This window comes from Caretta caretta, chromosome 8 (genome assembly GCF_965140235.1).
Source record: "Caretta caretta isolate rCarCar2 chromosome 8, rCarCar1.hap1, whole genome shotgun sequence".
NCBI classification, from domain to species: Eukaryota; Metazoa; Chordata; order Testudines; family Cheloniidae; genus Caretta; species Caretta caretta.
In genome coordinates, this window is record NC_134213.1 from 36,167,612 (window position 1) to 36,188,849 (window position 21,238).

At 47.3% G+C, this 21,238-nt stretch overlaps 1 protein-coding gene across 4 annotated transcripts in view; it reads left to right on the forward strand.

Moving 5' to 3' along the window:
• Window positions 1–21,238, forward strand: part of PSD2 (pleckstrin and Sec7 domain containing 2) — a 172,434-nt gene that overhangs the window by 21,609 nt on the left and 129,587 nt on the right. The window contains exon 1 of one of the 4 annotated variants that reach the window (XM_075131391.1): window positions 8,674–9,045. The exons of 1 other annotated variant lie outside the window; for it this stretch is intronic. The gene's annotated coding sequence lies outside the window, so the exon portion shown is untranslated. Of the gene's footprint in view, window positions 1–8,673; window positions 9,046–21,238 lie in introns of those variants that run through there. 2 more of the 4 variants (XM_075131389.1, XM_048861118.2) reach the window with 2 other exon arrangements.

Sequence of the window (21,238 nt, forward strand, 5' to 3'; positions counted from 1 at the left end):
CAAGTCAAGTCGGTCTGTCCAGCTGAAGTCTCCAAATGTAGGCTTTAGTCCTCTCCTCCTCAAGCCCAGCGCAAAGCTGGGACTAGAACCCAGGCATCCAATAGTAAGTCACTGTATTGTAACTTGGGAACCCCAGTGCTGGTAGAGGTTGGGCTAGTGTATGAGTTAGTAACATAGAGAAAACTGCTGGACTTCTGCCAGTAAAAGTGCATCAAACTTACTAACTACATGCACTGAGACTTACTTCCAAGAAGACAGTGCAACTCCTAGGGCCCTGTCTAACCACTAGACACTTCCCTCTTTGCACATAACGTGACCTATTAGATAAATATTTGTTGCACTGTTGGACACATTAATTATAAATGGAGATGGAGATTTTTAAAGCTGCCTAAAGGGTTTGGACACCCAATTTCCATTAATTTTAATGAGAACTGGGCATCCAAACCCCCTATGTGGCTTTGAGCATCTCAGCCACAAAGCTTTGTTTGATTCCCCTCTCAGCTATTTAAATGTGAGATTTTCAAACACATTACGGATCCTGCAGATGCTTGGAGGTGCACGAATGCCATTGGTCTCTGCTGAGGATGGTTTGGCTGGTAGTTTCTAAGGTATTTATAATAAATGCATTTAATCCATCCCATCATTCCCACCCTCCCCCAGTCCCTTGTGGTTTAGTGCCATGCTGATGCCTGGATGAACCTTAAACCTTTATGGCTTCTGACACAGCAGCTTTGGTGCTAGAGACTGACAGCTGCACAGAGCAGGGCTGAAATGAGCAATTGAATTATCCCTTCAATTAAAAATGCTCGGTTGTTTGGAAGATACAGTGAATATTCACTTAGGTGGCCGACATGAAAGAGGGTGTGTTTGCATGTATATGTTAGAAAAGGGGGCCAGTGGAATGCTAGGTCTGTAGCTGCCTGGAACCGCAGCTTCTTAAGCTTTGCATTATTTCAAAAGCTCAAATTCTTTCACATGATACCCTTGCACGCGCTGAACCGCTGAGTGGCCGTGGAGATAATCAGCATTTAGACAGACGTCAGCAATGGCTAGGAAATGGAAATGGAGTTAAAAAAAGGCCAGCAAGGACTGGAGAGCTACTTAAACTGTATCTGGGTCCTATACAAATCTGCAGCTGAGAAACGCTAGATTATCCTGCTGAAAATACTCCCCTTCAAATTCTGAATGTAAAGAAATTGATGTGTCCACATTAGACTGACCAGCTAAATGTGAAACCCACTCTGGAACTGTGGCCATGGCCATAAAGATGAGACCAAATGAGGGCATATTCAGTGCTGTCCATGATCATAGCACTGGGCATGACACCATCTGTAATCAATGCCAGTCATTCCAGCAGCAACGCTAAATACCATCCGCAGTTGGCATTGAGTGGTCTCCCACTAGCAAAATGTCCTTGGAGTTTCCAAAAAGCATAGATGATGATTTTAGAACAAACAAAATGTATTGCAAACAATTTGGCGTAATTCTATATAGACCTCATTCTGACTGATAAAAATGAAGTGATACCAGTGCCAAAAGAATACAGTCCCAAATATACATGCATGGTGCTTAAAAGGGGCAACATCCCAAAGCTGGAAACAATTATGAAAAAAATTAACTGTGAGGAAAAACAATGTAAACTATAATTGAGACTTGTTTAAGAAAACTTTATTGGATGCCCCAAACCTCTCAGAATTCTTCAATCATAAAAGGAGGCATTTTCAGTTAAAAAAAATTCTTAGGGGAAGTAAAAAAAACAATAATAAAACTATATAACAAATGGAAAGAGGGGAAGTTGATAGCAATGACTATAAATTAGCAGAGACTTAATAAGGCAGCTAACGGTATCCATGACAAATCAATGGCCAGTAGGCTTAAGGACAATAAGAAGGATATTTTTATATATATGAAGAAGAAAAAAATGCTACAAATGGTAGTTACTGGAAAAGTATGATAAAATTGTCAATCATGATGTAGAAAAGGGAGACGTATTCAATAAACATTTCTGTTCAGTATCTGAAAAGAAACAGGATGATGTATTCAGATCTTAGAGTAATAATGAAGTACCGGTACCTTCTAATCCAACAGTAACTAGGAGGGATTTTAAATGGCAATTGCTGAAGTTAAACATGTTTAAATTTGCAGGACTAGATAACTGGCACCGAAAAGTTTTAAAAGAATTGGCTGAGGAGCTGTCTGGGTGATTGATGATGATATATAAGAAATGAACAAATTCTGGGGAAGTTCCAGAGAACTGGAGAAAAGCCAATATTTACAAAGGGTAAATGGGAGGACCCGGGAAGCCATAGGCAGGTTAACTTGATCCTGAACAAAATCATAAAAAGTGTGAGGTGAGATGAGATGCATTTACTAAATAACTAACGTTGGCAGCATAATCAATGCCAGTCACCATGGTTTTATGGAAAATTGGTCTTGTCAAACAAAGTTGATACCTTTTGTGATGAGTTGGGCTCACAAATGTAATTTTGTTGATGTTATCTGCTTAGATTTATATAATTGTTTGCAGTGTTGTTGTAGCTATGTTGGTCCCAGGATATTAGAGAGACAAGGGGGTGAAGTAATATCTTTTATTGGACCAACTTCAGAAGTTGGAATTTATTTGATTTTGCATTGCACAACAGTCTGATTAAAAATAGCATTATACCAAATCAATGCAGCACAGAGTCAATGGATTAAAAACTGGCCAGGTGATAGATTTTTTTTAAAAAGTAATTGTAAATGGAGAGTCATCATCCAACAGAGGTATATCTTTTTGTGTCCCAAAGGAATCGGTTCTTGGCCCAACGCTATTCAATATCTTTAGCAAAGCCCTAGAAGAAAATCTAAAATCATTGCTGGTAGAGTTTGCAGATAACTCTTTATAAAGCTGCTGAGCAAGTTCTGCTGATTCCTTGTGTCAGGTGCAACTTTCTAACTCCACGTGATCTAAGAGAGGTGAGCATGCCCCTCCGATCAGAGAGAATTAGGGGCAGAAACATGGAGATCCTAAGAAGCAGCAGTTGTGGTGTGAAAGCTTAGGCTGAGGTTTAGCTGCTGCTGATTTATCAATACAACTAAACTCCAGGAAGCGGGTAAGTTTGATATTATACAGTGGGTCTAGGCTGACATTTTCAAAGCCAACTAGGGTGCTTAGCCAGTCCCATTAATATCAATGAGTGCTGTGTGGCTCCAACTCCTATTACTTCTGTGGTTTTCAACCTCTTCCATATCATAACCTCACATTACAACAGAAAACCCCTTTCCCTCTCCAGTCTAGCCATAAAGAAAGGAAAGGTAGCTATGACCCCTGAGACCTGTTTGCAACCCCAAGAGATTCAGATGCCATGCCCCCGCTGGCTTTGAAAATCTCAGCCAAAGCCTCTGTTTAGGGCAAGGTGAGAACGCCCCCAGCTCATGGTACAATACAGAAACATTCTGAAGACCCCAGCTCTGGGCTCCATCTAGATGCCCAGCCTCTGCCCACACAACTATTGCACCCGATTTCCAAAAAATACAGGCACCCGCAAAAGGGTTGAGAATCCCTAGCCACAAAGCGCACAGAAACCTGGTGCGTGAAGTTGGACTTAGGCACCCACTTAGGTGGCTTTGAACCTTCTGGCCAGTGTTCACATCCATTGTGTTCCTTCAGAAACCTCCTCACAGTTGGGTGTTTCACCTGTTACTGGAGCCTGATATGCAGAACTGCTGCCATTTGAACTCTTGCTGGCCATATAGCCAGTCTAGATTCCTGTAGTGTTCAATAGTGGAGTGTAACAGAAATAGAAGGCAGACAACCCTGGAAGGTTTGTGACCACCTGAGAACAACTGCTCTACCTGCAAAGAGCTGTCCTAGACCATCAGCAGTGGTGTGTGTTGATCCAGGATTGAGATGGAGGGATTTGTGGATCAGAGTTTGTGAAAGGAGATCCACAAAAACTGGAAGCTGGAGTGGAGGATCTGACATTGGGTCTAGCTCAGAGGATCAGTGCTGCAGAGCCCAAGCCAGAGCAATCAGTCATCCATGAGCCTTGTCTCACTGTGACCACCTGATGACTTCTAGAAGTAGGGGAGTCTGTGGAAATGCATTTATGAATCCTTGACTCGAGTCCATGACCCTGTGATGTGGTGTATGTACCCATGAACCCAAGAGGTAACGCAGGAGATAATGCAGGCACCAGAAGGTTGCTGATTACTGCTTGCTAAAGAGGATATCCCCTCAGAAGGGAGAGCGCTGGCTGGAGGAAGCTTCTTCCTGGAAGAAGACACTCGGATGTGAGCAGATAGATGGGCCTTTGGGCTGTTTAGAACTCTTTCCATGTGCCCAAGGAGACAAGTTTCTGGCCAGTATAATACACCCAGCTACGGCTGGATTGAAGCAAGTTGGCCCTGTATTCTTACTACTGTTTGAGTTGGCACTAAGCCATCAATTACAAGTTTCTTCTTGCTTAGACTTAACCTGAAAGGAACTTGACTTAGCCTCTGTAGGGAGATGGGGGACCAGTGGGGGCAGTGGCCATCCAGCTCAGAACCCCTGGGGATCCCAAATCTGTGATGTTGAGGAGACAGACCAGCATGGTCTGCAGAAAATGCAAGTTCCAAGGCCTCCATCTCCATTCCCTGAACCAAAAAGCACCCTGATCCAACACAACTATTGGCAAAGCAGGGGCCAGTGCAGAGGCAGCTGTCTCCATGCCAAGGCTGAGGTATCACCAATGTTCTTCATCTCTGGGGAAAAAAGCATCCAGCTGAAGAACTGGGCACTGTTGGCTGACAGAGCGTCAACCCTGCCTCAAAGGACAAGAGATGGAGCTAGCTCTGTTGCAATTTTTGAGCCTGGAGAGAGAAGACAGCACAAGCTGAATTACACCATGATAATGAGAAACATAAGAATGGCCACACTGGCCAATGGTCCATCTAGCCCCATATCCTGTCTTCCAACAGTGGTCAATGCCAGGGGCTTCAGGGGGAATGAACAGAACAGGACAATTATTGAGTGATCCCCTGTCATCCAGTCCCAGCATCTGGCAGGTAGAGGCTTAGCCATCTTGGCTAATAGCCATTGATAGACCTATCCTCCATGAACTTATCTAATTCTTTTTTAAACCTAGCTATACTTTTGGCCTTCACAACATCCCCTGGCAATGAGTTACACAGGTTGACTGTGCATAATGGGTGATACCTTTGCCCAGGTACAAAAGGTATGTAGCATGTGGCTCACATACACATTGCTGTGGATGAAACACAGCATTTGAAGCTAATCTTGCTGTCTTCAGTCTTTCTACCTGCTTTGGCTCATCATCCCAGGATGATGCACCCAGCCAAAGCAGGGTCAGGAAGCTGCAATATGATATACTAAGACAACAAAGCGACTGCACTGTCACGACAAGTCTGGTATAAAACCATTCATCATAAAGATGGCTTGAAAAAATCCAAAATCAGTTTTGCGAAAAAATTCTAAATTTATTTTCATTCTGAAGAATTCAAAATGGAAATGGTTTTTGCTTTTCAAAATATATTGTGATTTCCCTATCCCGCCCCCCACAAAAATTGTATCCTAAACATCATTGAAATGGTTTTTGATAATTTTGCTATTGAAAAATATTGATAACCACTATAACATTTTTGATATACAAATTTCCAGAAAAATTCTTGGCAGGGAGGCCAGGATTCTTGTTGTGAGAAATGAAAATTTTCATTTTTATGGGGAAAAATGGTTTTAAAAAAAAGGCAATTTGGGGGAAAAATGAAAAACTGTGACCAGCTCAAATGAATATCTGTATTTTTATTAAGAGCAAAGTAAGCTAACTACTAACATACATTACAGGCAACAAGGTATCAGTGACGGATGAAGAGAAAAGATACCAAAAGATCCTTCCGATGACAGTGCTTGAAAGTGAAGCTGTCTGGCCCCCGGCTCCTTTCAATCTAGCAGTCAGAATCTTTGTGTGCTTGAGGGTATGTGCACAGCCCCATTGCTGTGTGGATGCTTGCAAGCTCACGCCTGTGATATGGATGTACAATCTATTGGCAGCTGCGGCACCTAAGAAATTATTCAGTTTGAGAGATGATTACCATTCAAATCCTGTTTACTGTTACGTTCACAGATTCCAAACAGAACTGCACCACAACAAATAAACTCTCCAAGACTAAACTGTCTGTACAGTCAAGCAGAATTTGTAAAAACTGTTTGTAATAGTGATATTTGGTAACACCAAAAAAAATCACAGCATGTCCAGGGTACATGAACCTAGCTAGTATGGCTCTACCTATAATCGAAGAAAAGGTATAACGATTGTTAATAATTTGCCACAAATTACTAGGACAAATATGCAGCTCTCTACCATGGGTGGGAAGACATTTCTTCCTGACTCCAGCTGTTGATCAGTTCATTCCCTGAAGCATCAAGACGGATAGCCCTTGTTGTTATGCATCCCAGCTAGCCTATGTATTCCGCTTAGAAACCAGAACCTCACTGTGTCATGCTGCAAAATATCCCTCCATAGGACTGGCTGTAAAGCAATTGGATTCTGGTATTTGCCTTCAGTCCCTAGCAGAGCAACACACTGATGAATATTGATCATGGCTTCTTAAAGCATCTTAACCTGATAACTGGCTGATTACAAATTCATTAACATTGAGCAGAGGTGAGCAGGTCTGATATTCACCATAGTGTAACTTGAATCTGCCTTTTAGATGAGAAAACCTTGGGGAAGTTAAGACTTCCACACCTGAATTTGTCAGACTAATACTGGTCTTGCCCATTGCCATGATCTTTATTTAATATCTCTCTACAGCCCAGTAACCTTCATTCACACCTGCATTTGTTGGATAACTCATGAGTATAGCTGCAGGGTGACTCATTACATGGTTCATTACAGATACGAACCCTGGCAAACAACTCTGTGTGTTGTGCTATAGAACAACTCCTTGGGGGAAAATATACAGCCGTGTTCTGCAATGATGCTGCAGGACACTACTGCTTGTAATGGTCTCACTGCAGTGTCTGGAGGTATTACTGTAGACTGCTGCAGTATTTGTAGTAAGGGGCATTAGAGATCTTTCCCAGGTGTCCGGCTGGTGGATCTTGCCCACATGCTCAGGGTCCAACTGATTGCCACATCTGGGGTTGGGAAGGAATTTTTCCCTGGGCAAGGTTGGCAGAGACCCTGGGTTTTATTTTGCCTTCCTCTGCAGCATGAGTCACGGGTCACTTGCAGGTTTAAATTAGTGTAAATGGTGGCTTCTCTGTAACTCAAAGTCTTTATATCATGATTTGAGGACTTTAGTAACTCTGCCAGGGGTTCTGGGTCTATTACAGGAGTGGGTGGGTGAGGTTCTGTGGCCTGCAATGTGCAGGTCAGACTAGATGATCATGATGGTCCCTTCTGGCCTTAAAGTCTATGAGATCTAGTGCCATCCCTCAAGCTGCTCACAATACCTTGAATAGCCAAGAAAAGACTTTTGTATGGGCATGCTTCCTATAGGGCAAGCCTTCCAACAGGAATTTAGTGAAAGGTTCTTTTATGCCCTGAGGCCTGGCATGAAAGCTACAATGAATCGTGCAGTCATCCTCTACACCAGACATATATCACTGAGTAGGAGAGACAGAAGTCAGGAGCTTTGCCCCCAAGATAAAGGCTTCTGTCAGGATAGCTGATGGAGAAACTGCTTTGGCTGTGAGTAACAGAGCAGGGTTTTGGTCCTCCGTGGGCCTCCAGCTACTAGAATGTGCACATGCTCATTACAAAAGGGTAAAAAAGGCGCGCTGGTACTCAAGCACGTACCTTGCTATTTCCTAGTCGTTGGGAGTGTGATCTAGGGTATAATTTTGTGTTTCTCACTAGTGCTCATGCTGCTTTCCCTGGTGAAAGTGGTGACCTTTTGCCCTCTGGGCAAACCCTGAGCACCTTGCGAATTAGCCCCTCATTCTTCTGAGCTTTGTCCTTTTCCCAGTGGAACCAGCTTTGCACCAAGACCCGAGGTGCTCCTTCCGGAAGCCACCCTTATGTGTCTGGCTAGGGTTGCCACATTTGCTTGGACTTATTCCTGGAGGTTTCATCACATGACACAATCTTTAATTAAATATTCATCTTTAATTTCTGGAGACTCCAGGACAATCCTGGAGGGTTGGCAACCCTAGAAGAGATGTGAGATGCCATCAGAACAGGAGAACAGGAAACAGGGTCTAAGAACCCATTAAAACCAAAAGCCTAGGCTTTGGAGGCCTGCTCACGCTGATAGGGAGAAACGTTGGAACATTGTTTCCCAAGCCATGAGGGGGGCTTCCAAGAAAAAGCTCCCCAGCAAGCCTGGCAGGGGGAAGGCCCTGTTTGCGGGGGACAGCAGCGATGGGAAAGGAAGGAGCAAAGCAGGGTGGTGGTGGTACGCAACCCCTGGAAAGCTCCAGTAGGGGGAGGGGTGGAGACCCAGGTGGCAATAGGGGACCGGGTAGGCCCTGTGAATGCATTCATCAGCCTTGCAAATTTTACCAAGGTTGTTGTTTGCTTATTTATTTATTTTTTACATTTCTTAAAGAAGGCCCGTCTGTTTGGCAGGATTTTACCAGCTCCAGTTTGAAGGTATTTGATTGGCTGGCCGATAGCAAATCTGTCCCTCTGGGCTTTCAGAAACCGTTGAATATTCTTAGCAGTTTGCTCACACTCCACTGTAGTGAGTGTCTTCTAGCCGATTGCTTAGCTGCAATCTATTCCTCTAGGTTTATGTAGCAAGGTCTTTCCCTCCACCCTTTCATTGACTGCAATCACTCTCTGCCTTCCCTTTTAGTCTTATCTCTCCCCCCTCCCCTTTCTGTCCCCTTTCCCTCCCATCCTTCCTGCTCGATCTCTAGCAATCTCTTGACACCTGAAGGAAAGCCTGGGAGGTGTGACCCACTGCAAGGGGGGAAAAAAACCAATAAAAGGAAAGTCTAGGAAGGTATGGGGGATGGGGCAACTCCTTATGTGTAGCTGCTGATTATTTTGCATGGATTGGTGAGGAGAAAAGAGAGCTGCGTTGGGGGGGAACTAAAAAAGGCTTATTGCTCCGGTAAGTGCAAGGACAATATACACTATTATCATTGTTGATCATTTACTTGATTCATCCCCATGGCATCCTATGTCCTATTTTGCTTGGTTAGGCATGGCAGTATCATTATTATTATTATTTATTTGATGTATCAGCTTTGTGCTTCAATGCTAGGGATTGAATTGTCTCAGTTGGGGAGTGGGGTGTGTGTGTCCGTCCAGATGCCCATTCTCTGAATCTGCTTTTTCAACTCTCAGCTGGATGTCTGGACTGGGAATTTGGGGTGTAGTGCTCGGACACGTTACTCACCAAAAACAATTGATGGCTGTTATTGACTTCCAAATCCTCTACCCATTAAGAGGAACACATTAATTCTCCTGGTTATTTAAAATATCTGGAACATGAAAATGGGACTCTTTAATTACCTCCCTCATTTATAGGGCAAGTTTCCTTTACCAAGACTCTGACATATTCTGTACTATGGTTTATAACAAAGCTACATTTAAAGATCAGTTCAGCAGTGGTTATAGCATCCAAATTACACAGTTGTCATGGAGATGGTACAGAGAAGCTGAAGTGATAGGACTGCATCTGGACTATGGAAGGGCTTTACTGATCAGTGGGATTTTTTCTTACCTTCTGTCTTTTTGTCTTTGCTAGGTTACAGTTCTCTTCTAATCTTGAATGAGGCAGGACAGTATTGCAGAATTTAAAGGTCTAGCATCTGGGAAGATTGTGTATTTAGCCCACTCTGCACTATATTATTATCTTAATTGTTATATTGGCATTTGTGTCTTGCTGGGGTTTTATTTTTGTTTGTTTTTTGGTGGGGCTTTTTGTATTTTTTGGGGGGAGGACAAGAAGGAGAAGACAGGATAGTTTGCTGATCCTCAGCTAGGTGTGAAAGTACTTTCTGATGAGGTACCTATAATGACTACACTGTAATGGCATATTTTACATTTTGGGGACAAAGGGGAAATACTTTTTGACTTTAGCCATATTTGATTCCCCATCTCAGTTTTGAGAATGCAGAGATATCACCACCTGCCCATTTATAAACCAGACGGTATGAAATTTTTTTGCAACCAGTAAAGGGAATGTGTTGGCAACTGAAAAAAAAATACATAATTTATGAGGAAGAAATTCTCCTGCCTAAGACTAGCTGGAATACAAAGAGTATTTCTATGGGAAAGGCATGTTGTATGTTACAGATATGTATTTCTCTAATGGTTTGGATTAAATCATACTATTGTGCTTTTCATTATTTTGTGCGTTAGGCCAGTTTTAGTCAATATTTAATCTGATCTCATTGTGTGCTCACACAATAAACGTGTAATTTGGAGTCAGGGTGACTTACATCTACAAAATGCTTGGGAATCCATGTGGCATTGTCTCTCTAAATACAATTTCACCCCTTTTTTTGTTTGCTGTAGCCTATTGTGGTGATGTAAATAAAGTAAAATACATTGGTGGAAACAAGCCCTTCAGAATGGCAATGTTTCTGTAATTATAATATCACCAAACATAGGGGAGGATTAATTGCTAGGATAAACAGAGATTTGTGCCTGTTGGATGATGGGGCATGGTGTTCCGGGCCTGCATTCCAGTAGCTGGTATTACAGCCTACATTCTCCACATCTGAGTGGATGACACTTTTAGCAAGAAAATGTAGCATATTATCATTAGACATTTTATAAAAAAGAAACCTGCATGTGTCTATCAATTTATACATTAGTGGGTACTTCAAAGTGTGCAGCTCAGCTAGGATTTTTGTGAACAAGATTTTTCCTATACAAGTCCAGAGCGAACAAGGGGAAAGGCTGAAAGTGGGAGCCTGAGCCCGGAGGGTATGTCTTGGGGTCAGCTGAGCCACAAACTAAATGGCTCTCTGTTCAGCTGGTTCCCCCCAAAAAGTTAAGTACAGGTATAAATGGAGATCTCTTGTATTTTCCCCCTCAAGATCATTTTGAAGTGCAAAGTCCAGGGCCATGAGGTTCCGTAATGACAAGGGAGTTCATTCTTGCTGTCTCCATTCTTTGGATGCTTTCTCCCCATATTAACCCTCTGCCCCAGCGATAACACTATCATCCCATGGGGAAACTGAGGCACAGATTGGTGAAGTGACTTCCCCAAGGTCACACCACAATTAGTGATATTGTTGGGCAGAGAACCTAGGAGTCCGGTGTGCAAGTTTGCTGCTCTATCCGCGAGGCCATAAACATTGCAGAAGGCACTTAACAAGTACTAAAGTGGCCCTACTGCAAGATGCAGCCTGTAGAACCATTACTGTGTTAAAAAAACCTATGGTATTTTTACTAAGAGTCCTAGTCACTGAGGTAAAGATGGTGTTTCTCTATTAAGGCTAAGATTTGGGCTACCAGTGGGAGGGATGGGGAGTAACTGACCTTACCCTATCCCCTTGGGTAGCCCAAGTAAAGATCAGCCTTTCCCCGGGGCTCTTTGGGCAGCCCAGGTATGGACCTGCCAGAACTACAGTGCACACGTGCAGGGGAGCACACTGGCTGTTACTGAGATGCATTCCCCTGTCCAGGAGCAGCTCAGCTGGAAGTGGACGGTAAAGGGAACGATGATGACTGCCCTCCCCATGCTGGCCACTTGGGAGGCGTAGGCTGTCCCCTTTGAAGGGGTGTTGCCTCCCTCCTGCACAAGTGGGGAGCTCCCCAGGGAACAGCGTGGTTTTGCATCAGCCCTCCCTTTAGGCCCTGGCTGCATGTGACAACCTCGCCCTGAGCCATCACTGAAATCTCTTTGTACAGAGCAGGGAGCCGACCAGAGTGAGGCATCTGGGCAGAGCCATCTTCCCCATCTCCTGTCCAGTAGGAAGCCAGATCAGATAACTTGACCATTGCGCTGGGGCCAGCATTGTGTCAGACTCAGAGACATTGCTGTGGGGAGCGAGGCCTGCAGAGTCCCGTCCCCTCCGAGCCCGGGGGCTTTCCTGCCTAATTATCCCTATCTCACATGCGCACATGCTTTGGAAAGCAGCTCCTCGCTCCTCCTGAGGAGATTTCAGAAGGTCACGGCGCTAGTTCAATACAAGAGGCTGGCTGCACAAACGCTGCATTCTCCAAAACAACATTATGGGCCTCATGGCATCAGGACCTGCCTGGCTGGGCAAGGGCAGACTGGGGGGAGTGGGCCCAAATCTGGCCCAAGAGCCTCTCCACTCCCCTTGTGCAGTGTGTCCAGGGAGTACAGCCACTACTAGCTTTGCATTGGCACTAGCTTACCTTAAGAGAGCTGGGTGGTTAATTTGTGTGTCCGTCCCCCCATGCACATGCTAGCCAGAAGAGCTGACTGAGTTCCTGCTGCCCCTGTTTGCAGGACGGGGACACTGACACTGCCAGACTCCCATTTGTGTAGGTTGAGGAGAACCCCTCCTGGGGTTCCCACTGCCAGAGGGTCCAGATGCACCCCCACAACAAAGGTACCATCTAGCCCATTAAGCTCCATGCAAACAGTAAGGGACAAACCCTCCCGCATGTGACAGTAACATGCCTGGTGGGCTGGGGGCTGAATGTGGGCACTCGTGGGGCCAGATCCCTAGCTGGTGCAAGTGGGTGCAGCTCTGTCCAAGTCAATGAGGCTTGGCTGATTCACACCATCTGAGGATGCTGCATAGAGAAGGAAGGCTCAATAGTTAGGGAGATCCAAGTTCAAATCCCTGCTCTGCTACAGACTTGCTGTGTGACCTTGGCTAAGTCACTTAGAACCTCAGGTCCCCACCTGTACAATGAGGATAACAGCCCAGGCCTGCTTCCCAGGGGTCTCGGGAGGAGATATGCATTACAGATAGTGGGGTGCTTGGACTCCACAGTGATGGGGGCTAGATAAGCACAACAGATAAACAGGATCTGGTCCATGGAACCTATTCCTCATCCTTCTGTTGGGGGAGTGAACTTTGTGCACCCCTCTTCCCACGGGTAGACAGGGCGCTGGCCAAAGAAACCCTAGATCCCAAAGGATCTGCTGGAGGCCAGGGCAATCCCCATGGGATCTCTGTCTCTGTGCTGCCTTCCTTGGCCCATTGGCAATACGGGTCCTGGAGCAGTCATGCTGTGAGCGACTCAGTACCGCAACTCAGCTCCCCTGAGGGCCATATCCGACATTGGCCAGAACTTTTCCTAGTCTCCAGTGTGCATGTTCCCAGAGCAGGTGGGCCTACAGAGGGATGGCAGAAAGAGGGTTGTATAAAACATCATTGCCTCCTGAGCCAGCAGGTTGGAGCCATTCCAGGGCTCATTTGTCATGTGTCTCTCTCCCTGTTGCCAACTCCTGTGCTTTTAGCGCAAGTCTCATGATGTTTGGTGTTTTAAAGCCCCAGCTTTGGGACTCCTGTGATTGTAAGAGTCTTGGCTGCCATTTAAAAAAGTAAAGTCAGTTTCTAGCCCTCATGGTTGCAAAGAAAAGATGGAAGATATGAGACTCAACCCCAGAAGTCAAGAAAATAGACGCCCAAATTCATCATCTTTAGTATCTCCTGATTTTTAAACCAGTGTTGTGTCTCAGGAGTTTCGAATGCTTGGGGCTGACCATACAGCATGTTACAGAAGGTGAATTTTCCTTTTGACAAAGTGCAGACAAACAAAATACTATGACCCTCCATTCTCCCAGAAAGTGAAAATCGAGAGAGGAGGAGACCAGAGCCTCTGATCACACAGCAGGAGGCTCTGTGTGCTTTTCAAAGGGAACAGATGACAGCCAGGTGTCCCTGAGAATAAGACCATTGTCCATCAGAAGGAAGGATGGCTGAGTTGTTAAAGCACAGGCCTTGAAGTCAAGAGTTATAGGCTCAGTTCTTGGATCTGCCACTGACTTCCTGTGTGACCTTGGCCAACTCACTAAGGCCCACAGAGGTGTTCAGGATCCTAACTTCCATGGAAATCGCTGAGAGTTAGGACCCCAGATCCTTTTGTGGAGGATCTGGGCTTCAGTCTTCCTGTGTCTCAGTTCCCCAACTGTAAAATGGAAACAGTACTTCCTACCTACCTGTGGTGCTTCAGTTACTGTGGTTTGCAGAGCACTCTGCAGTCCTCATGGACAGGGCACTGCAGAAAAGCAAAAGACCTTTTAGTTCTGCCAACAGTTTAGCTGTGAGCGTGCACAGTGAAGCCACGGGACTCCCAAGTGCCCCACATTAACATCCTTCCCCGTTGCTGGACCACCAGCTGGTGAGGGAGCCTGTATCACAATGGGACAGGACAGGCTGCTTTTCTCCTCTTCATAGAATCATAGAATCATAGAATATAAGGGTTGGAAGGGACCCCAGAAGGTCATCTAGTCCAACCCCCTGCTCGAAGCAGGACCAATTCCCAGTTAAATCATCCCAGCCAGGGCTTTGTCAAGCCTGACCTTAAAAACCTCTAAGGAAGGAGATTCTACCACCTCCCTAGGTAACGCATTCCAGTGTTTCACCACCCTCTTAGTGAAAAAGTTTTTCCTAATATCCAATCTAAACCTCCCCCACTGCAGCTTGAGACCATTACTCCTCGTTCTGTCATCTGCTACCATTGAGAACAGTCTAGAGCCATCCTCTTTGGAACCCCCTTTCAGGTAGTTGAAAGCAGCTATCAAATCCCCCCTCATTCTTCTCTTCTGCAGGCTAAACAATCCCAGCTCCCTCAGCCTCTCCTCATAACTCATGTGTTCCAGTCCCCTAATCATTTTTGTTGCCCTTCGCTGGACTCTCTCCAATTTATCAACATCCTTCTTGAAGTGTGGGGCCCAAAACTGGACACAGTACTCCAGATGAGGCCTCACCAATGTCGAATAGAGGGGAATGATCACGTCCCTCGATCTGCTCGCTATGCCCCTACTTATACATCCCAAAATGCCATTGGCCTTCTTGGCAACTAGGGCACACTGCTGACTCATATCCAGCTTCTCGTCCACTGTCACCCCTAGGTCCTTTTCCGCAGAACTGCTGCCTAGCCATTCGGTCCCTAGTCTGTAGCTGTGCATTGGGTTCTTCCGTCCTAAGTGCAGGACCCTGCACTTATCCTTATTGAACCTCATCAGATTTCTTTTGGCCCAATCCTCCAATTTGTCTAGGTCCTTCTGTATCCTATCCCTCCCCTCCAGCGTATCTACCACTCCTCCCAGTTTAGTATCATCCGCAAATTTGCTGAGAGTGCAATCCACACCATCCTCCAGATCATTTATGAAGATATTGAACAAAACCGGCCCCAGGACCGACCCTTGGGGCACTCCACTTGATACCGGCTGCCAACTAGACATGGAGCCATTGATAACTACCCGTTGAGCCCGACAATCTAGCCAGCTTTCTACCCACCTTATAGTGCATTCATCCAGCCCATACTTCCTTAACTTGCTGACAAGAATACTGTGGGAGACCGTGTCAAAAGCTTTGCTAAAGTCAAGAAACAATACATCCACTGCTTTCCCTTCATCCACAGAACCAGTAATTTCATCATAGAAGGCGATTAGATTAGTCAGGCATGACCTTCCCTTGGTGAATCCATGCTGGCTGTTCCTGATCACTTTCCTCTCATGCAAGTGCTTCAGGATTGATTCTTTGAGGACCTGCTCCATGATTTTTCCAGGGACTGAAGAAGCAGAGCCCCTCAATACTTCCTTGCCTGTTTACAGGACTTGGCTCCTGCCGTATGGATAGCTCATGGATGAGGGTTTTGTAACACCAGAGGTAAGCCAGCCAGTCATGGTGGGGTCTGTATATGTACTGTAGCTGTGTTGGTTAAAATGCCTTAAAAATCTTCAGATTTATTTATTATCCCCCAAAGCCACTGTTCTTGTGGCCATCCGTCCCGCGTGTCTCTGTTGCATGCTCGCGTGCAGCACTAGTCACTTATTTAGAAGTCTGTAAGTATTTACAGGGGGACAAATATTTAATAATGGGCTCTTTAATCTGGCAAAGAAAGGTCTAGCACAATCCAGTGGCTGGAAGATGACACTAGAGAAGTTCAGACTGGGAATAAGGTGTACGTTTTTTAACAGTGAGCGTAATTAACCATTGGAACAAATTACCAAGGGTCATGGTGGATTGTCCATCACGGACAATTTTTAAATCAAGTCTGGATGTTTGTCTCAAAGCTCTGCTCTAGGGATTATTCTGGGGTAAGTCTCTGGCCTGTGCTACACAGGTGGTCAGACTAGATGGTCACAATGGTCCCTTCTGGCCTTGGAATCTACAAATTTGGATTTGTGGCCAAATTCCGGGCCTGGGGCAGCACTGAGGGGCACATTAGTGGTGATCAGCACCTCCGGGTGTGTCATCTTCACTCCTTCTGCCTGCTCATCCTCCCCTGCCCCACATTCTCCCTACCAGGGTTTCAGGTGAGTAACGTTCGGGGAAGGGATGAAGCTTAAACAAGGGTGTCCATGCGGTTCCTCCTCTGGGGCAACTGCAGCCATTGGTGCAGGCTGGCACATTGCAAAGAGTTTGCTCTTCAGAAGAATCTTAATGAGTCCAGGTAGAAGCAAGTCTTGATTGGGGGGAGGGGTAGCCATATCGGGGAAGTACTGCTCCCCTCCTGCCAGACTACCCCTCAATGCGTTTGCCTCTTCCAAGCACCACCTCATCAATGGCTCCTCTCCTCCCACCCTTCTGCTCCTGGCTTGCCCTTCCCACCCACCCATTCCTTATCCGTACTGTGCACCTGAGGCTCCGTCACACTCAGGCCCCATTTGGCTGCTTCAGCAGCATGAAAGGTCCTTAAAGTGCATTTAAAGAGCCCCTAGGAATCCCCCCTGCTGCCACGAACTGGGATGTGGGCAGTCAGGCCTAGTGGTTGGAGCAGGACTCACAGGCCAGGAACAGCACCGAAGGTCAGAGCCTGAGTCTGAGACCAGGAGTCAGAGCCCAGGGTCACAGCTGAAGCCAGGAAGCAGTAGAGGGAGGGGGTGGAAGCAGAGTGGAGCTGCACAGGAACAAGGCAGGCCCAGGAGAGCTTGCAGCTGCAGTCATGTTGTGGCTCAGCTGGGCTCGTAGGCTGCCGCAGAGTGGGCAGGCGCAACTGCGAGTTCTCATTCCTGACACCTGCTGGGCCCTCCTTCGCTAATTACAGCTAGCTTAAGGCTCTCTGGTACCTCAGCTCCCAGCTAGTGGCGGACGGGGTGGATTGGGGTTGTGGCTACAGCACACCCACTATGGTAATTTTTGGCTTCTCAGAGACCATAGGGGACCATGGGAAGCAGAGCATAAGTTAGAGCAGCCCCAAAGGTGCTCTAGCTTACACTGGGGGCCAGGCATTCAAATCCAGGAGCTTAAAGCCTCCCAGTGGTGGGGATGGAGTAACTGAGACTCAGGCCCTTTGTCTTCTGCCCCTTATTTCTTTCTGCCTCCCCTCTTCCCCAGAATGTCTGCTCTTCTCTCTCCCCACTGCTTCTCTCACCACTCAACTCTTCCCTGTGGGTCTCTTCCTTGGAGTCTCCTCCTCTGCTCCACCAGGGCCAGGGCAGCACAGTCTTCCCCACAGCGAGTCATGGTGTGGATGCCCAATGGCTTCCCTGCAAAAAGGAGGTCACTGTCCCCCCTGCTCTGCTGGTGACATTCTCCATCTGCCACTGAAAACAATTCAGCAGAGCCTGGACAGGCTGGAGCCCTACAGTAACCGTGGTTGCAGGCCACAAGTGGTGTATGGGCTGTTTAATGCTCCCTGGTGTGCCCTTCGGTAAGGTACTGCTATGAATGGTACTGCTATGAACTCCAAAAGGGAGCTCTGAGCACATGTGCAATGCAGAGTCATACGCACTGCTGAGCGGCCAGAAGGTGCTTACCCCAAATTATTTCCATGGCACAACACACACAAAATGTGATTTGAATAGGACCCCTGCACGTGTCCGCGTGAGAGTTGACTGCACACACCTTTGCTCCTCCATCCCATAAGGCTGGCTGCTGCTGTCACATAGCCAGGGGGAAGCTGGGACCACTGTAGGAGACTGCAACAAAGACAGGCTGCAAAGCCAAGGGATGGAGCTCAGGCTGCTGAGCAACCTTGCCAGGAGTTCCAAGGGCTGATGAAATGGGGCGGAGTAGCAAGGAAGAAGTTCTGGGAACAATACCAGCTTGTAGCAGGGCGTTAGCAGTACTGCCACCTGTAATGATTTTTTTTTGGCCAAGTCTCATGATATTTGAATTTTTTCATCAAGCCCCAGCTCCTGGAGTCATGGGCTTATTTGAGAATCTCAATATCCACTTAAAAGAAAAAAAGGAAGTTTCTAGCCCTCATGACTGCAGACAATACCTGTGTAAATGTGGCATGAGCGTGCCTGAAAGGTTCAGAAGCCGGACAGCAAATAAAATGATCCCCAGATCTATTATTTTGCAACTCTTGTGATTTTTAAGCCATCTCGTAACGTTGGTGGCCCTGCCTTGTGATTGGTGAATGTTTGGGGCTGGCAGCACCCTGTTGGGTTATAGCAACTTGCGCAGCAAAGCCACCAGCTCTCCTGGATCACTCTTGTCATCAGGTCAGCTGGGCCTATTTGCTCCAGCCCAGGAATACAAAAGGTCTAATGCCCCTGATTCAGCCTGGCACTGGCGCTAGGCTGTCCCTATGGTCAAGATAGAGGCGCGGTATATCTAGGTTTCTAGAATCCCCTAGGCACTCCTCCAAGCACCCTATGCCCATCCCTCAAGGCTCCTTTGCCAAGGCCTCCTGCAGGAGGGCAGGGGACTAGAGCGAGAGACCCCTGCTCCACAGCTCCAGGGAAATTCCCTGCTGAGCCATGCCCTTGTTTCGAGGTGTCCCTGTGCTAGTATTGACCACACACTAGGGCACTGGGCAAGCACAAATCGGGCCCTGAGTGTGTCTGTGAAGCAGAGGGAACTAGCAGCAGGGAGGGAAGGGCCTGCAGCCAAACTAGGGAGAACTCTTGAATTGAGGTTTGTGTTTGTCAGCTCAATTAACTATAAAGCCCCCCCAATCCCCTCAGCAGGGAATTAGTTTGCACCAGCCCCAACCTGTGTGGTTGTTAGGAGCCGGGAGGGAACATGTTTCAGTGTAACAGTTCCTGGTGCCCTGAAGAGCAGCCACTTATGCCCATGGGGCTCCTCTGATTATCAGTTTTATGGTACTGCCGCTGAACTCAGTCAGGGTCCAGCTACTACTGGGGGAATGGCAGTGGGGAGGGATGGTGGTGAGATGGTGGCTAGGGTTGCTGCTTTTTATTTGCACAAAAACGAACAACCTGACCCTGCCCTGCCCTGAGGCCCCACCCCAGCTCACTCCAATCCCCACCCTTGCTCACTTGTTCATGGCTGGGGCAGAGGGGTGGGGTGCAAGAGGGGGTGAGGGCTCCAGGGTGGGGCCAGAAATGAGGGGTTCAGAGTTCAGGAGGGGGCTCCGGGCTGGGGGAGGGGGTTGCGGTGTGGGTAAGGGCTCTGGGCTGGGGGTGTGGGCTCTGGGCTGGGGCTCAGGATGAGGGGTTTAGGGTGTAGGAGGGGGCTCCGAGGTGTGGCCGAAGGGTTTGGAGTGCAGGAGGGGGTGCGGGAGGAGGTTGTGGGCTCAATTTTGGGTACAGCCCCCTGTCTTGGAGACTAGAGACTGAGTGCCAGAGATTACAAGGCCTCACTGGCTCCAGTTAGCAGAGAAAAGCCCAGCTCTCTACTCCATGAGGAAAGGGTTTGGAGGGCAGAGCCTTCAGGACAGCCTGCCCTGCTGCCCCCCGCACCTACCCCAGGTCATTATGCAGCCTGAAGCCCGCTCTATAATCCACCTGAGGACAAGTTACCCTCTAGTGCCCCCTAGAGGGCATGGCAATATGGAGCACTTTTTCGCCCACCGCCCCTTGCCTATCTGTAGACAGCTCTCTGTTCCTACTGCGCAGTTCTCCGGGGGATGTGGGGAGAGGGGCAGGGAGTCCCATTACTTTGTGCATGTACTGTGAGCTGCACTAGCCAATCTGTGTTGTCCGTTCATGGACTGCTCAATGCGAGCTCAGGGAGCCTGGGGTGGCCCGGTGGAAGGGATGCTGGTGGTTGGCGGGCCAGGAGGGGTTACACAATGCCAGGGATTCGGCTATTTGTATTCTTTGGGCCAGTGGAGCTGCAGGAGCAGGCGCTTTAGTTAATTAGATTACGAGGTCTCACAGGCTTCTGAGTCATAAAAAAAATGAAATGATTTTTGTAATTGAGGATGGGGTTTCTGCCAAGAGATGCTTTCATGAGCATTTAGGTTTTCCGTCTTAGCTTAGCATGAGTAGGTATGGACCGCTATCACGGTCACTGTGTGCTGAAGGCTGGTAGGTTGCAGGAGAGGCTATGACCCCATTCTGCTGCGATCTCTATCCATTGCTTTCACAGTAATGGGAATCCTTTGCCCCTTAGACCCCCTTTCATAGAAAAGCCTCCACGTGCCTTCCAAATGTTAATGCTCCATTCCTCACCATTGCCCCAGGAGGTGCCCATCTCCAGTGTACAGATGGGGAAATTGAGGCACAAATCAGTTAAAAGACAGAATCTGGCCCCTCTAAACTGTTCCATCACACATAGGGGCTGTTAATGCACCACAACTAGTTTGCAAGGTCCCCGAAGTGCAGCACTCTGATGCCCCCTCCTAATCCCCAGGATAAGGGATGGGCTGAGGGAAGGGGGTAGATGAATAGTAATGTGTGGATTCTGGCCTGCTTCACAGCCCATAGGCTGATGTTGATGGACTGCCATAAATTAGAGGAGCCAGCGACTCTTCTGACTTACATTTGGGGCTATTTTGGAGCAGCCCAGATTCTGAAGGATCAAGTGGTCGTGTAAAGCCACTTTCCTCCCTCCCCAGCTTGGTCGGGCTGGAGGCGCTGCACAGAATGCCAGCCTGCCTGTCTTGGTGGAGGGCAGAGTCAGCTGTTGGCAGCGGTGGGATTAGACGCTGGCAGTTTCCAGCTCCCAGGACAGTGCTTGGTTGCCTAGAGATGCCCTAGCAGTGGAATGACATTGCATTGGGACACTCTCCAGAACTAAAGTTTATTGCTTATAATAACATGCTTGTAAGGGCTCTCCAGTTGGGCATCCAAAAGTCAATGATCTTAATGGGCCCGTCTGGTGTTAAAATCTAGGTTCTATGAAAATCAGAGGCCACTTTGCAAAACATTGAGAAAGGATGGAGGGACTTACCCTTTTCCTCCTAGAGAGTCTCCCATGGCCACATCCCCAGCTGAAGCCTCCCAAAGCCTTTCTCCCCTTTACTTCTTCTGCTCGTGCTCCCCTGACCCTGCCATC